The sequence below is a fragment of the Bos indicus x Bos taurus genome, chromosome 13 (genome assembly GCF_003369695.1).
Source record: "Bos indicus x Bos taurus breed Angus x Brahman F1 hybrid chromosome 13, Bos_hybrid_MaternalHap_v2.0, whole genome shotgun sequence".
Taxonomy (NCBI): domain Eukaryota; kingdom Metazoa; phylum Chordata; class Mammalia; order Artiodactyla; family Bovidae; genus Bos; species Bos indicus x Bos taurus.
The window spans coordinates 79,962,592-79,976,380 of record NC_040088.1 but is presented as its reverse complement, the minus strand read 5'-3'; positions in this window follow the sequence as shown (position 1 = coordinate 79,976,380).

Sequence of the window (13,789 nt, the reverse complement as noted above, 5' to 3'; positions counted from 1 at the left end):
GCAGCTGTTGCTCATCTCTGTTGCTTTATTTATTTCATAGTCTGTGGATCGTATTGTCTCCTACTTTCACAGAAGATGACATCTATGAGGGAGTAGAAGTTTTTTATTCTTCTAGAAAATATTATACAATTTTCAGGAATTAAAGAAGAAAGAGGCTTGCTTATACAGACTTGCTCATACCTGAAGTCCCTAGATTGGTGTTTTCTGTTGTTTTGCTTTCTGAACATGTGACCCTTACCCATTCAAATTCAGAATTAAGCCCCTTGAAGAAACACAAAAGAATGACTCCAATCATAGGAATTGTAGGTGTTTTAACAAGACAATGAAGGAGTCATTGGTAGGATAATCTTTTCTAGCACCTCTCAAGGTGCAGAAGTAGATGGCTCACTATTCTGGCTAAATAATTATCTGCGCCAATTTAACCATTCCTCATTTGGTAATAACCATTTTCCTTTCAGTTCAGTTTTTACATGTCTAATTTCATAGAATTACAGATTATTAGCAATAAGACTGATGCTAAAGTTTATGTTCCCAAAAAAGTTTCAGCTGTCGATGTTTTTTTCTTGGAAGAGAAACATCTTTTGCTTATTCTTAATTGCTCAAAGGCTTTTAGAAATTCAAACATGACAAAAACTCTCCAGGCAAAGATTTCAGTCAGTGAACATTTCTATCTAGATTACTTCAGCAAGATTAATAAAATTGAAAAGAATTGTTTGTCTATAAAGTTAAGGAACTGAGAACACAACCTATTGGTTAGGTCATGGTTCCCCCTTGCTTAATTCTCCCACCTTCGTGAAATATTGGCCCAACTGTAACAAGGGTTTGATGGAAATTCACTAGTAAGAAGATTCAAGCCACTGTCTATTACAGGCTAGGGAGTCTGACTTTCAATGTAGTCTTACTGATTACTTTTGCAAATGCTGTGAATACTCCAAAAGGAAAGGCTTTGCATGTCTTGATATTCCACTGGGAATCACTAGAACTTGAGGGATAAGGACGAGAGCAGTCTGGTGCAGTAGAACAAAAATGAGCTTTTGGACCCAGCAGTCCATATACTCAGCCCCACCACTTACTGGGCCTCAGATGCCCATCTATAAGATAAAGAAAATGACACCTTTCTAATACAATGGTATGAAGACTGCCTAAGGTCATGTACATAAAGCACACAGGATGTAGCAGATAATTGATAAAAGTCACTGGCCCTTCTTTGTGCTTCCCAGCTCCTCCTCTATTTCTTTCTTTATTTTTTTTAAATTTTATTTATTAATTTATTTTTGGCTGTGCTGGGTCTTCATTGCTGCATGAGTTTCCTCTAGTTGAGGCAAGTGGGGGCTACTCTTTGTTACAGAGCACAGGCTCTAGGAGTGAAGGCTTCAGTTGTTGCAGCGCGTGAGCGCAGTAGTTTGGTGCATGGGCTTAGTTGCTCCATGGCATGTGGAGGTCCCCTGCGTTGGCAGGCGAATTCTTATCCACTGCACCACTAGGGAAGTCATAATTCTTCCTTTTTGCCTTGGACTTAAAGTAGTGCATTTCTTTGTTGGGAGAAGGTAATTGTTTACCTAGTGGAGCGTATATAGTCCTCTAGTGATCTGGAGATCACGGAGAAGGCAATGGCACCCCACTCCAGTACTCTTGCCTGGAAAATCCCATGGACCGAGGAGCCTGATGGGCTGCAGTCCATGGGGTCGCTAAGACTGAGCGACTTCACTTTCACTTTTCACTTTCATGCATTGGAGAAGGAAATGGCAACCCACTCCAGTGTTCTTGCCTGGAGAATGCCAGGGATGGGGGAGCCTGGTGGGCTGCCGTCTATGGGGTCGCACAGAGTCGGACACGACTGAAGAGACTTAGCAGCAGCAGTGATCTGGAATGAAATGGAATTTTTGCTCCCAAGTCTTATTTGGCTTACTAGTGACCTGCCCGAATATGGCATCTCTCACTTTGTTTTGTAGTTGCTTTTTGCATATATATCAAGGGAAGCCTCTTGATTTCAAAATATTCAAAGGCTATATTTTCTTCAAATCTAAATATTTACCCTGTTAGTTATCTATTGCTGTACAAAAAATTACCCCCAAATTTAGCAGCTTAAAACAACAAATGCTTATTTCCTGGTGTTTCTCCAGAAGAAACTGAACTGGGTGATTCTGGCTTGGGTTCTCATAAGATTGCAGTCAAGGGACTTCCCTGGTAGTCCCGTGGCTAAGACTCTGTGCTCCCAATGCAGGGGGCCAGAGTTTGATCTCGGGTCAGGGAACTGGATCCCACATGATGCAACTAAAAATTCACATGCTGCAAATGAGAAAAAAAAAAAAAAGATTGTAGTCAAGCTGTCTGCTATGGCTACAGTCATCATTTTTCATATTTTTGGTTTTGTTTAATATCACGTCAAACAGATTCTCTTTCTGCCTTTTTCTTTTTGAGGTTCGATTCTTTATGAGACAGAAACTCCAGCATCAATTTACTTTTTAAAAAAACACTCAAATTACCCCTAAAGACAGTCTATATCCTCTTCAAAGAATTTAATACAGTTAAAGGCATGGATTAAGGCCGGTGACGATAGTTGGCTTGGCAATAGGTGACATGTTGTATGAAAAATTATGCACCTTTAAACACAAGAATTGTATTCAGCTCACACACACGGAGTTCAGGGACTCAGGAAGCTGAGGGAACAAAGACTCCCATCTCACACTGACTGTGGGCTTACCCCAAGTCAATGAAATGGCAAGTGCTAATTGAAAGGTGTGTGTTTTTGCCAAGTTGAATTCATATAAGTTAAATACATTTATGTTCAATACAGATGTGTTGAAATGTAAAGACATTTTCTAATTTATGTGTAAGCACTGAATTATTAGTTTTATAGGATTTGATATCTCACCTTATGCATTTTCTTTCCAGTATTTTAGAGCTTTGCTCTGCTTGTTCATTAATGTTCTAGTATTTAAGTACTTGGAAACCAAAGACCTTTTCCCAGAATTTGATGAACTTTTGGTATGTCTTATTCCAATCATATAGATAATAATTTAGCTAAAATTATATGCTTGATTTTTTACATTTATCTTGAAGGAAATCCTTAATTTAATTAAATTTATGCAGTATGAAAGGCAGTAGTATATCTCAATCACAAGTATAAAGTCCAACTAGACACGCACAGGCTTTTGAATTAAACCTATCCCTCAGTATTGGTTTGTCGTGCTCATTCCTCTAGCTATTGACTGGATCTCCTGGCTGATAATCAATGGCTTGAAAGTTTAAGAAATATTATATTTTCAAAAGCATTGTTGAAAAACAAATTTGAGAAAAATTTTATTGATCATTTTCCCTAAACTGGAATACTGTTTATCTTTATAGCTGAATCCCTTGTCCTTGTTCACAGGAGGTCAACATTCTACTGCAGCTGAGTGGACAAACCAACTCTAAACTTTCAGTTGAACAGAAATCTAGAGGTCATTAAATGTTGAATGTCTTCCTTCTGTTATCATTGTTAAAAAATAATATCTCCTATCTGAAAATCTAGTGCTTGCATTCTCCATGGAGAACAATTTCTTCCCAAGCTGTTATGTAATCTCTATTCACTGAGTGATGTCTTTACCACTGCTGTGTTTAATAATTTGCTCTGATGTGTAGGTACAGATGCAAAAACATTTTGGTTAAAGGTAAAGGAGTTTTAAATAAATTGGCTCCTCTGATCAGGAAGAATACTACTGAAACATATATGCCATGACTACAGTGGTTTCCATCAAGTTTGCCCACTGAGTTTTTCTAGAAAAATGCCTGGCACATAGTACATGCTCAATGAATATTTGTGGAATGGTTTTATGGTTGGAGCCATCTTTTAGGTGCCATTAACTTTTGTCACATATTTTACTTTATTTTAATACCTCTGTATGAGTTTCCTAGGGCTGCCATACCAAGTTACCACAGACTTAGTGGCCTCATTACCAAATTACCACAAACTTAGAGGCTAAAGAGCCTCTTGTTGAGGGTGAAAGAAGAGAGTAAAAGCTGGCTTAAAACTCAACATTCAAAAAACTAAGATCACGGCATCATTTCATATTAAATAGCATCATTTCATAATAAATAGAAGGGAAAAAAATGGAAACAGTGGGAGATTTTAATTTCTTCGACTCCAAAATCACTGAAGAAGGTGACTGCGGCCATGAAATAAAAAGATGTTTGCTCCTTGGAAGAAAAGCTATGACAAACCTAGATAGTGTATTAAAAAGAAGAGACATCACTTTGCCGACAAAGGTCTGAATAGTCAAAGCTGTGGTTTTTCCAGTAGTCATGTATAGATGTGAAAGTTGGACCATAAAAAAGGCTGAGCAATGAAGAACTGATGCTTTCAAATTGTGGTGCTGGAGAAGACTCTTGAGAGTCCCGTGGGCAGTAAGGAGATCAAACTAATCCATCCTAAAGGAAATCAACCCTGAATACTCATTAGAACAACTAATGCTGAAGCTGAAGCTCCAATACTTCAGCTATCTGATGTGAGGAGACGACTCATTGGAAAAAATCCTGATGCTGGGAAAGACTGAAGGTAAACGGAGAAGGGGGCAGCAGAGGAAAAGATGGCATCACCGACTCAGTGGATGTGAATTTGCACAAACTCTGGAAGTTAGTGAAGGACAGGGAAGCCTGGAGTGCTGCAGTCCATGGGGTGCCAAAAAGTCAGACATGACTTAGCCACTGAGCAGCAACAACAGTGGCTTGAAACCAATGAAATTTTCTCTCACAAGTCTGGAGACCAGAAGTCTATAACCAATCTGTTGGCAGGTCACACTTCCTCCAGAGGCTCTAGAGATAAATCCTTTTCTTGCCTCTCTGTTGCTTTGTGGCTCCATAACTCCAGTCTCTGCCTCCAACTTCACATGGTCTTCCCTTCTGTCGGTTTCTTCTTCTCTTCCTGTAGGGATATTTGCCCTTGGATCTAGGATACACTTTATTAACCCAGGTGGATCTCATTTTGAGATCCTTCCCTTAATTATTACAGACATATTTTTCAAAATAAGTTCACATTTACAGGTACCCTGGGGTTAGAATGTGAACATACATTTTTGGTACCCCAATTTAATCCACTGTAACCTCTGATTATCAGTTTTAAAATTCTGTCCATTCAACACACATTTTGTTAAATGTCTATTTTGTGTCAGACCCCAAATGAAGTGAGGATGCAAACATCACTGTGATACAGCCACTGACCTTCTTCAGCCAGATAACACTATTTTAAAGATTTTTACTCTAGATCTCTCAGACTTGGAATAATATAAAATTGAAATTTTATTTAAAATAGAACAGAATTTAAACTCACATAAAATAATGTCCTGTCTACTCTGAAATCTCTTCATGTTAGTTTTTCCATGAGTTCTAATGAACACAGTTCATTGCTGTTAATTTTTCAGTTGTGATACCATTCATCATTTCAGATATTATTTCACAGTAATCCCTTTCAAAAAATTCCATGATGTGAGACACTTTTAATTAGTTTCACCATATTTTATTTCACTACAAATCAGAGTTTGTGCAGGACCATTAAACTCAGTGAGAGCCTATTTACCTCTGCGCCTTTGTGTCATTAAGGTGTCATCAGTATTTCTCTGACTGAATTTAGCAGTATTTTGTCTTCAGCTGGTTTCTCCGGCAAGCACAGCCTGCAAAAATGTAGATAGTATATTTGCAAAATAATCTCAGGGAATAGGAATATGGTATAGAAAGAGGACCCCAGGGCAGGAAAGAGAAACAAAACAGGAATATCAAGTAAGACACCACTATGTGGCAACTGGTGCTTGACCACATAAGACTTTTTTGAAGAATCTTATAAAATATATCACAGGGACAAAATAGGGACCATTTACCCACCCATTGGCTTCCATTACTCATTGGTTAAGAGTCCACATCCCCTCTCATCTGGTTGCACACGTGTAGATGCTGAGCTGTTCCCTAAGGTACTTGCATAAAAAGGGAGTGGCTGGTCTTAATGAAATACATTCCCCAAAGATGATCAAGGAATGTCCTGAACTGGTCACTGTAGCAAAAGGTGGAATAAAAGGGCCAAGTTCAGTTCAGTCACTCAGTCGTGTCCGACTCTTTGTGACCCCATGAATCGCAGCACGCCAGGCCTCCCTGTCCATCACCAACTCCCAGAGTTCACTCAGACTCATGTGCATCGAGTCAGTGATGCCATCCAGCCATCTCATCCTCTGTCATCCCCTTTTCCTCCTGCCCCCAATCCTTCCCAGCATCAGAGTCTTTTCCAATGAGTCAACTCTTCACATGAGGTGGCCAAAGGACTGGAGTTTCAGCTTTAGCATCATTCCTTCCAAAGAAATCCCAGGGCTGATCTCCTTCAGAATGGACTGGCTGGATCTCCTTGCAGTCCAAGGGACTCTCAAGAGTCTTCTCCAACACACTATAGCAATAGGTGGAATAAAAGATAGGGCCAAAACGTTATGCAAATGAGCATGAGGGGTCCAGCATACTTTTACTTCCATACTGCCAAATGGGTTATCCTCAGCTTATGAGACTGTAGTTTTAGGAGCAATATGAATCACATCACTGGAATTTCACATCAAGAAACAAGGCCTCCAGATGGCTTCAGAGGTGAATTCTATCAAACATTTAGAGAAGAGCTAATGCCTATCCTCCTAAAACTCTTTCAAAAAATTGTAGAGGAAAGACCATTTCCAAACTCATTCTACAAGGCCACCATCACCCTGATACCAAAACCAGCAAAGGCAACACCAAAAAAGAAAACTACAGGCCAATATCACTGATGAACACAGATATAAAAGTCTTCAACAAAATTCTAGCAAACAGAATTCAGCAACACATTGAAAAGCTCACACACCATGGTCAAGTTGGGTTTATTCCCAGGATACAAGGGTTTTCAATATATGTAAATCAATCAATGTGATACACCATATCAACAAATTGAAAGATAAAAACCGTATTATAATATCTATAGATGCAGAAAAAACCTTTGACAAAATTCAGCACCCATTTATGTTAAAAACTCTTTAAAAAATGGTAATAGAAGGAACCTACCTCAACATAGTAAAGGCCATATATGATAAGCCCACAGCAAACATTATTCTCAATGGTGAAAAATTGATAGCATTCCCTCTAAGATCAGGAACAAGACAGGGGTGTTCACTCTCTACACTAATACTCAATATAGTTTTGGAAGTACTACTTTGGCAATCAGAGAAGAAAACAAAAAAAAGGAATCCAGATCAGAAAAAAAGAAGCAAAATTCTCATTGTTTGCAGATGACATTATAATGTATAGAAAACCCTAAAGATACTATCAGAAAATTACTAGAGCTAATTAGTGAATTTAGCAAATTGTGGGATACAAAATCAATACACAGAAATCACTTGCATGCCTATATACTAACAATGAAAAATCAGAAAGAGAAATTAAGGAATCAATCACATTCACCATTGCAACAAAAAGAATAAAATATCTAGGAATAAACCTACCTAAGAAGACAAAAGAACTGTATAAAGAAAATTATAAGACATTGATGAAAGAAATCAAAGATGACATAAACAGATGGAGAGAGATTCCATGTTCCTGGGTAGGAAGAATCAATATTGTGAAAATGACTATACTACCAAACGCAATCTACAGATTCAATGTGATCCCTATCAAATTACCAATGGCATTTTTCACAGAACTAGAAAAAAATTTTTCACAATTCATATGGAAATACAAAAGACCCTGAATAGCCAAAGCAGTCTTGAGAAAGAAGAATGGAGCTGGAGGAATCAACTTTCCTGACTTCAGACTATACCACAAAGCTATAGTCATCAAGACAGTATGGTACTGGCATAAAAACAGAAATATAGACAAATGGAAGAAGGCAGAGAGCCCAGAGAAAAACCCACACACCTATGGGTATCTTATTTTTGACAAAGGAGGGAAGAATATACAATGGGGCAAAGACAGCCTCTTCAATAAGTGGTGCTGGGAAAACTGGACAGCTACATGTAAAAGAATGAAATGACAACACTTCTTAACACCATACACTTTAAAGATAAACTCAAAATGGATTAAAGGCCTAAATGTAAGACCAGAAACTGTAAAACTCTTAGAGGAAAACTTAGGCAGAACACTCAATGACATAAATCAAAGCCAGATCCTCTATGACCCACCTCCTACAGTAATGGAAATAAAAAACAAAAGTAAACAAGTGAGACCTAATTAAACTTAAAACCTTTTGCACAGGAAAGGAAACTCTATACAAGGTGAAAAGACAACCCTCAGAATGGGAGAAAATAATAGCAAATGAAACAACTGACAAGGAATTAATTTCCAAAATATACAAGCAGCTCAGACAACTCAATAGCAGAAAAACAAACAACCCAATCAAAAAGTGGGAAAAAGACCTAAACAGACATTTCTCCAAGAAGAATATAGATGGTTAACAAGCACATGAAAAAATGCTCAGTATCACTCATTATTAGAGAAATGCAAATCAAAACTACAATGAGATATCACCTCACACTGGTCAGAATGGCCATCATTAAAAAGTCTACAAACAGTAAATGCTGGGGAGGGTGTGGAGAAAAGGGAAGCTTCTTTGGGTTCCAATTTTGTGGGAATGTAAATTGATACAGCCACTATGGAAGATGGTACGGAGATTCCTTAAAAAGCTAGAAATAAAACCACCATATGACCCACCAATCCCACTGCTAGGGATATATCCTGAGGAAACCAAAATTTAAAAAGACACACGTACCTCAGTGTTCATTGCAGCACTATTTACAACAGCTAGAACATGGAAGCAACCTAGATGTCCATCGACAGATGAATGGATAAAGAAGTAATGGTACATATACACAATGGAATATTACTCAGTCATGCAAAGGAATGCATTTGAGTCAGTTCTAATGAGGAGGATGAACCTAGAGCCTATTATGCAAAGTGAAGTAAGTCAGAAAGAGAAAGATAAATATCACATACTAACACATATATATGGAATCTAAAAAAGATGGTACCCATGAATTTATTTGCAGGGCCACAGTGGAGAAACAGACATAGAAAACAGACTTATGAACCCAGGAAAAGGGCAGGAGAGGGTGAGATATATGGAGAGAGTAACATAGAAACTTACATTACCATATGTAAAATAGATAGCCAATGGGAATTTGCTGGATGACTCAGGGAACCCACACAGGGACTCTGTAACAACCTAGAGGGGTGGGGTGGGGAGGGAGATGGGAGGGAGGTTCAAGAGGAGGGGACATATGTATACCTGTGGCTGATTCATGTTGATATTTGGCAGAAAACAACAAAGTTCTGTAAAGCAATTATCCTTCAGTTAAGTAAAATCAGATTAAATCCCCCAGAAAAGAAATCTTAATAACTAAATGTGCCATTTAGATTTGAAACTATTTTTTGAAGTATTACTTAAAGATTTTTAATATAATAAATCTAATGTATGTTAAACCTTAAAAAAAAAAGAAAAGAAAAGAAACCAGACCTCTGATCTTGGAGAAGTGTGCCTTAATTTCCTCATTTGCATAAGAGGATAACAAAAGCCACACTTACCTCATGGATTTACTGTAGTGAAGCCAAGATGAGAAAATATACAGAGAGTGCTTAGCCCAGTGCTAAGGATTTTCTGACACTAACTTTCTGATACCAGCTGGGTGTCCAATAATCCAGTTGCATTCTGATGTGCATTACCAGGAGCTAGCACATACCGGATGCGACTGGTGCACTTAGCACGGGCGGCTGCGACTGGCGCACTTAGCACAGCCAAGAGGAGCTACCCCACGTCCGAGGTCAGGGGCAGAAGCCGGGAGGACCCCATGCCCGAGGATCCGCTGGATCATCGAAAAAGCAAGAGAGTTCCAGAAAAACATCTATTTCTGCTTTATTGACTATGCCAAAGCCTTTGTGTGGATCACAATAAACTGTGGAAAATTCTGAAAGAGATGGGAATACCAGACCACCTGATCTGCCTCTTGAGAAACCTGTATGCAGGTCAGGAAGCAACAGTTAGCACTGGATATGGAACAACAGATTGGTTCCAAATAGGAAAAGGAGTACGTCAAGGCTGTATATTGTCACCCTGCTTATTTAACCTATATGCAGGCTGGAAAATCCCATGGACGGAGGGCCCTGGTGGGCTGCAGTCCATGGGGTCTCTAGGAGTCGGACACAACTGAGCGACTTCACTTTCACTTTTCACTTTCATGCATTGGAGAAGGAAATGGCAACCCACTCCAGTGTTCTTGCCTGGAGAATCCCAGGGACGGGGGAGCCTGGTGGGCTGCCGTCTATGGGGTCACATGGAGTCAGACATGACTGAGGCATCTTAGCAGCAGCAGCAGCAGCAGAGTGTATCATGAGAAATGCTGGGCTGGAAGAAGCACAAGCTGGAATCAAGATTGCCAGGAGAAATATCAATAACCTCAGATATGCAGATGACACCACCCTTATGGCAGAAGGTGAAGAGGAACTAAAAAGCCTCTTGATGAAGCTGAAAGAGGAGAGTGAAAAGGTTGGCTTAAAGCTCAACATTCAGAAAACGAAGATCATGGCATCTGGTCCCATCACTTCATGGCAAAAACATGGGGAAACAGTGGAAACAGTGTCAGACTTTATTTTTTGGGGCTCCAAAATCACTGCAGATGGTGACTGCAGCCATTAAATTAAAAGACGCTTACTCTTTGGAAGAAAAGTTATGACCAACCTAGATGGCATATTGAAAAGCAGAGACATTAGTTTGCCAACTAAGATCCGTCTAGTCAAGGCTATGGTTTTTCCAGTGGTCATGTGTGGATGTGTGAGTTGGACTGTGAAGAAGGCTGAGCGCTGAAGAATTGATGCTTTTGAACTGTGGTGTTGGAGAAGACTCTTGAGAGTCCCTTGGACTGCAAGGAGATCCAACCAGTCCATTCTAAAGGAGATCAGCCCTGGGATTTCTTTGGAAGGAATGATGCTGAAGCTGAAACTCCAGTACTTTGGCCACCTCATGCAAAGAGTTGACTCATTGGAAAAGACTCTAATGCTGGGAGGGATTGGGGGCAGGAGGAAAAGGGGACGACAGAGGATGAGATGGCTGGATGGCATCAGTGACTCAATGGACATGGGTCTGAGTGAACTCTGGGAGTTGGTGATGGACAGGGAGGCCTGGTGTGCTACGATTCATGGGGTCGCAAAGAGTTGGACACGACTGAGTGACTGAACTGAACTGAACTGAGCACATACCTCCCAGGTTGATGGCTCAGTCCCATGAGACTGCCCCCTCCCCACCCTCAGATGCCAGCTGCATGGCCACAGGGTCCCATGCCACCTACACTTATGGTTGAAAGCTACAAATTCACAGCTTCCTATGCCTGCTCAAGTTTGATAATTAACTGAAACAACTTGTAGAATTCATCAAAACAATATACTTACAATGATCATTTTATTAGGAAGTATACAAATCAATAGTCAGATGAAGAGACACATGGGATGCAAGGTCTGGCAGGTCCTAACGCCTGTGCAGTTAGGGTCCACTACGCTACCAGCACATTACATGTATAAACCCAAGCCTCACTGCTGAGCTTTTTAATTGAGGTTTTATTGAGTAGACCCGCTTGATTAAATCATTAGCCACATGATTAAACTCCATCTCCAGCTACTCTCCCCTCCTTAGTAGTTGGGAGATGGGGCTGAAAGTCTCAACCTTCCAATCAGGTGTTTGATTTTTCTGGTCACTAGCCCCCATCCTGAAGCTCTATAAAGCCCCCATCTTAAGTCATTTCATTAGCATAAACTCAGTGGAAAGCGGTGGAAAGCGGCTCATTATGAATAGCAAAAGATACTCCTATCATTGAGGAAATTCCAGTGGTTTTTGAAGCTCTATACCAGGAACTAGAGACAAAAATCAAATGTATTTTTAAAAATTATACTGCAGCATGATACATAAGAAGCTTTTGTTGAACATGGATGATAATTATTCCTAATTTCTGGAAGTTCTACCAGGTACCACCATCATCTATCATCAACACCCACACAACAACTTTGCTTCATTAACTTTTCAATTAAAAAGTAAATCTTTATATGTTGTTGCTGTTCAGTCACCCAGTCATGTCCAGCTCTTTGCGACCCCATGGACTGCAGCACGCCAGGCCTCCCTGTCTGTACCCATCTCCTGAAGTTTGCCTAAGTTTATGTCCATTGCATCGGTAATACCATCCAGCCATCTCATCCTCTGATGCCCTCTTCTTCTGTCCTCAATATTTCCTAGCATCGGGGACTTTTCCAGTGAGTTGGCTGTTCGCATCAGGTGACCAAAATACTGGAGCTTCAGCTTCAGCATCAGTCTTTTCAATGAGTATTCAGGGTTGATTTCCTTTGATTCACTGGTTTGATCTCCTTGCTGTCCAAGGGACTCTCAGAAGTCTTCTCCAGCATCACAGTTCAAAGGAATCAATTCTTTGGTGCTCTACCTTCTTTACAGTCCAACTCTCACAATCCTCCATGACCACCGGGAAGACCATAGCCTTGACTATACAGATCTTTGTTGGCAGAGTAATATCTCTGTTTTTCAACACCCTGTCTGGGTTTGTCATAGCTTTCCTGCCAAGAAGCAATCATCTTCTGATTTCATGGCTGCAGTCACCATCTGCAGTGATTTTAGAGCTCAAGAAGAGGAAATCTGTCAGTACTTTCACATTTTCCCCTTCTATTTGGCAAGAAGTAACAGGGCTGGTTGTCATAATCTTAGTTTTTTTTTAATATTTAGTTTTAAGCCAGCTGTTTCACTCTCCTCCACCCTAATCAAGAGGTTCTTTAGTTCCTTTTCTCTTTCTGCCATTAGAGTGGTATCATCTGCATATCTGACATTGTTGATGTTTCTCCCACCCGTCTTGATTTCAGCTTGTAATTCATCCAGCCCAGCATTTCTCATGATGTGCTCAGCATATAGGTTAAAAAAACAGGGTGACAACAGACACCTTCTGCCGGGGACCAGCCCCGGCTGATCCAGGGTATTCGAAGCGGGGACTGCGTCGGCGAGGATCAGGAAACAACTGCTTAATTAAACGTTAATTAAGGATATAAAGAGTAATAGAATGAGGATAGCTCAGTGAAGAAATTCAGTGGAGAAAAGAGGCTGAATAATTCAGCCAGAAGGTAAGAGAAAGAACGACATGGTGAGACCAAGTTTCGGTGAACAAAGCCCGTACTTTATTTTCCAAAGTAGTTTTTATACCTTAAGTTATGCATAGAGGATAATGGGGGAAGGGGTAGAGTCTTGCAGCAAACCAGGCTTTCTTCCTGCAAACTTATCATATGCAAAAGCTTAGGTGATTTGCATTATCTTCTGGCCCGGAGGCCTGTGAACATTTTAAGACCTTTTCTTCAGAAAACTTATTTTTCCCTAAAGGTGATTGGTCAGGAGCCACCCTCCAAAAGCATTAGATAAAGTTGCATTCCTACAGCGCAAAGGTGTGGTGGGCTATAACAAGAAAAAGAATTAACTCAAGGGTCCAGGTTACAAACATTAAAGCTACTACTTACACCAATTATATTAATCAATACACTGCCAGGGACACAGCAGGTAAGGGATATGGAAACTTAGCAGCAAACATTGGCCCAACAAGTGAAAATCCCTTCACCAATACAATTTCTAATCAATCTTTTAACTATTCAAAAGAATCTGTGTTTACACAGTTTAGAACATCTCCTGCCTCTCACAGTTGGGAGGCTCTGAACAATCACATGTGGCCGGAAAAACCTATTCAGGCAGGCAAGAGGATTTCCAAAGGAGTTTGTAGGTTGAAACACTGTC